At 42.6% G+C, this 4,580-nt stretch overlaps 1 protein-coding gene across 2 annotated transcripts in view; it reads right to left on the bottom strand.

The window, feature by feature from the left end:
* Positions 1-3,386: 3,386 nt before the first annotated feature.
* smpx (small muscle protein X-linked) overlaps positions 3,387-4,580 on the bottom strand; it is a 12,725-nt gene continuing 11,531 nt past the window's right edge. For both annotated transcript variants that reach the window (XM_014005376.1, XM_014005377.1), the window contains exon 5: positions 3,387-4,140. The gene's annotated coding sequence lies outside the window, so the exon portion shown is untranslated. The remainder of the gene's footprint in view (positions 4,141-4,580) is intronic.

The raw sequence follows: 4,580 nt of genomic DNA, 5'->3' as shown, positions 1-4,580 counted from the left end.
AATAACTTTAAATTTCTTCATTGTATCCCTTAATGTGTGTGTGTGTGTGTGTGTGTGTGTGTGTGTGTGTGTGTGTGTACAGTACAGACCAAAAGTTTGGACAGACCTTCTCATTCAAAGACTTTTCTTTATTTTCATGACTATGAAAATTGTAGATTCACACTGAAGGCATCAAAGCTATGAATTAACACATGTGGAATTATATTCTTAACAACTAATAGTYTGAAACAACTGAAAATATGTCTTATATTCTAGGTTCTTCAAAGTAGCCACCTTTTGCTTTGATTACRGCTTCACACACTCTTGGTTTTCTCTTGATGATCTTCAAGAGGTAGTCATCTAAAATGGTTTTCCAACAGTCTTGAAGGAGTTTCCAGAGAAGCTTAGCACTTAATGACCCTTTTGCCTTCAGTCTGCGGTTCATCCAATTCACCCCAAACTATCTCGATTGGGTTCAGGTCCGGTGACTGTGGAGGCCAGGTCATCTGGCGCAGCACCCCATCACTCTCCTTCTTGGTCAAATAGCCCTTACACAGCCTGGAGGTGTGTTTGGGGTCATTGTCCTGTTGAAAAAAAAAGTTTTTTTCCAACTAAACACAAACCGGATGGAATAGCATGCCGCTACAAGATGCTGCGGTAGCCATGCTGGTTCAGTATGCCTTCAGTTTGGGATAAATCCTCAACAGTGTCACCAGCAAAGCACCCCCACACCATCACACCTCCTCCTCCATGCTTCACAGTGGGAACCAGGCATGTAGAGTCCATCTGTTCACCTTTTCTGCATCACACAAAGACACAGTGGTTGGAACCAAAAATCTCAAATTTGGAATCACCAGGCAGAGTTCCACTGGTCTAATGTCCATTCCTTGTGTTCTTTAACCCAAACAAGTATCTTCTGCTTGTTGCCTGTCCTTAGCAGTGGTTTCACACAGGCTGTGTCCAAAACGGCAGGACGGGTCCTCCGAAGGCTGAATTCGTCGGCCGCATACATCACAGCACCGCGACGAAGGACGTCCAAAACCGAAGACTCCTCCGATGCGGCCGACAAATATGTCCTTCCTTTGGCCCGAATCGAAGGACAGGTCCGATGGATCTTCCCGGCCCAGCATATCCCATAATGCATTGCGGCCCGACCGGAGATTTTTTATGCTAGTAATGGTGGACGAAGCGAGAGAAAATAATACATTTTAAATAAAAATATGGTGATATAAAAATAAAAAAATAGCGGTCGAAATTCTAATACTTTTATCATTTGTATGGACATGTTTTTAAATATTGTTTTTTCGTCATAAAAAAAACGCGAAATAAACATGAACCTACAGCGGGTCAATTAGTTCTTCAAATGATACGTTTAAGTTAATTTTATAGTTTTGTGATATTAATAATGCTAATGTATTGATAWTTTTCTAGTTTTGATTTAAGTTTCCTTGTTTTGCGTCGTTACAGTTGCTAGGTGACAAGACGTACGCCAGGGTAAGGAGGGGAGGCTAGACTGTCCAAATTCACAGCCTCTTTTTTTCCGGTCTTCCTGGTCTACCAAGGACCCGGCCCGCCGTGACCGGGGAGTCTGGGTCCTCCGGAGGACCCGGCCTGTCGTTTTGGACACAGCCARWGTCTCATCTTAACAGTTGTTCTAGAGATCTGTGTGCTGCTTGAACTCAGTGTGGCATTGACCTGTTCTCTAATCTGAGCTGCTGTTAATCTGCCATTTCTGAGGCTGGTGACTCGGATGAACTTACCGTCCACAGCAGAGGTGACTCTTGGTCTTCCTTTCCAGGGGTGGTCCTCATGTGAGCCAGTTTCTTTGTAGCGGTTGATGGTTTTTGCGACTGCACTTGGGGACACTTTAAAAGTTTTCCCAGTTTTTCGGGCTGACTGACCTTCATTTTTTAAAGTAATGATGACCACTTATTTTTTGTTTTTTTAGCCACTTCAGTAGAAAAAAATTATGTAATGTATAGTTTCTTCATCATCAGTGACCATTTTTTTTTATAAATACAATGGAAAAGAAGAAAAAGAAGAAAAAGGGAGATATATAATGGAAAAGATTGAAAGAGAGATTAGAAAATATGTGAAATGTATGCCAAGGAAACACAAGACAACCCGCCCGATCTGTCTGCACACCTACAAAAACAGAGAAAACCCAAACACAGCAACAAAATATATGTGTATACAACATATATAGATATGTATACATATGCATACTGTATATACTCATTCAGTGACTGTCAGGAACTCCAGGATCTGAAAACCTGTTTGTGTGTGGCTGAGAGCATGCATGTTTATACAAGATTTCACTAAAAGAATATTTAATACTGAGTGTGGAGAACCACAGACCTGACCCCCAAGGCCCCAGGCAGACATAAGGAAGACCAGAGCCAAGGACCCCAAAAGGCACCCCAAGCGCAGATGCCCCCATGAGCACCAGCATATGAAGAACCGCCTGCCCAGACCCTAGAGTGGACCACACGAAAGAACCGGGAGAGCCCCCCCGCCACACACACACACCCCCCCTCACGCAGTAATACCCCGGGGCCATCAGCAATGAGCTCACAGGTCCRGCCYGCACCAAGCCGAGGCACGACAGAGCCAGAGGACCCAAGCCCCACCAGGCAGCCACCAGGCCAAGCTGGCATACGCCCAAGCACCCAGCCCCAGACAGAGAGCCACCAGCGCACCGACAGGCAAAGGCACAACCCCCAAGAGGGCAGTATGGCAGGGGGCAAGGCCCCACCTCTAGCAGTGTGCCCCCAGATGGACCAGAAGAGGGAGCAGCCCAAGTCCCAGACACATATCCAAGCATACACATACATACTCACACAATCCCACCCTCATCCTTACACCCACTCATTCAAAGACACACAAGATGGACGCCATACTCCACTCACACTCCCCATACARACTCTATACCCCCCAGGCCCAGGACATGCACCTGCCCCCTATAGAGGGCAGCTCACATCTGAACCCAGGAGGTAGACCCATTCATTCCAGGATGGAAAGGAGCAGACAGCCAAAGCTCTACCCAGGCTGCACCAGGCCGACCTGTCAGCCCCCCCGCAGTGAAGCCATGCCCCCGACCATCCCCACACACCTCCAACGACCAAGCGCATGCCCTCAGCCGACCACCCGCCAGACTCCGGCGGCAACCCCAGTCAGAGGGCCAACCATGGAGACAAGGAGCCCTCACAATCAGCATTTGTGGCATGCACATTTCTCATTTCCGCCGGCAACTTAATGTTTTCTTCAAGATGAAAAAAAAAAAAAACATGTTTAGGTTTTCTGGGCTAATCTCAAATTTGATTGTGTATGTAGTAAGTTGTTAATTTACCCTTTTTATGTTTTAGAAATGATGCAACAGAATAAACATTTTATTTGTATTGAATGGGGATATTTATACCATCTTTATTTTTTTTCATTTATCTTTCAATGAATCCATATATTAACAAAAAAAAAACTATTACAATGAGGCTTTCAAAGGTCAGTTCTCAAAACACAGTCAAAACACTATTTACCTACTAATATCGTTACAGAAACAAGAAATGACTAAATGAGTTTGGACTTGATTCCATTTTATTGCAGCATCAGTCATTTTATAAGAATCATAACAGTTAATAACAAACATATCATAATTTCATCCCAAATCCAGTCCTGAAACAGAAAACTTCTCCGTCCTAACTCCCTTTTTACCATTACATATGAACAACATTTACTTTAAAACCACATTTCAGTATATATTTGAGCTGAACAGACAAAACCTTTCAGCTTGTTTACACAACATTAAAAGAAGAAAAACTTTGACATTGTGTTGGATTCTTTAAATGTATGAAAAAGTACCACATAGTAAAGTAAAACATCCAACTCTTTACCAGAAAGTCCAAGTAGAACTGAGTCCCATCTGCAGCAGAGGGAAACTGGAATACATTTGATTTTGTTTTACAAATTCTGATTTAAATTTGTCTCAGCTTCTGTTTTATAGTAGGTAAATACAAATCTTGATTTGTGATGATGGAACAGTTTGTAAAGCAGGTTTCACAAAAACTGTTGTGTTAGTGTTTCCAGATGTTTTGATTTGCTTCAGCAGCTTTGAATAAGTCTGTTTATGAAGATTGTCATCTGTCCCCTCCACCTGACATGAAGGTCCTYCAGGATGAGAGAAAACAAAATGCACACTCAGACTCTGAGGGATTTATCTATTAACTGCCGCTCTTTTGACAGGTATTGGCTTATCTATGAGAAACAGGGGACTGGTGATGATGTAAATCACAAAAAAAACTTTGTTCTCACTGCACCAGAATTCTCTTCATTTGTGGCTGGACTCATTTTACCGCTTCCTATGATTTCAGTTTATTCACTGCAAGAAATACTGTATATTTGAGTCTTTTAAGACATCCTTTAAATCTGTAGTGGGATTCTGTGGAAAGGTTGTGAACAAATAATATAGTAKCTGTTTGTAGGTAACTCTTTCAATTAGAGACTGAAGAGCCAATGGCTAGTGTACGTATGTGTGGCCAAAATGCAATCTATGAATACTGTTTCAAACTTTTACACTATCAGTTTCTAATTATATATGACTGTATTAT

This window comes from Austrofundulus limnaeus, unplaced genomic scaffold (genome assembly GCF_001266775.1).
Source record: "Austrofundulus limnaeus strain Quisiro unplaced genomic scaffold, Austrofundulus_limnaeus-1.0 Scaffold30, whole genome shotgun sequence".
NCBI classification, from domain to species: Eukaryota; Metazoa; Chordata; class Actinopteri; order Cyprinodontiformes; family Rivulidae; genus Austrofundulus; species Austrofundulus limnaeus.
The sequence above is the reverse complement of the archived record's forward strand: the minus strand, read 5'-3'. Positions and strand labels throughout refer to the sequence as shown.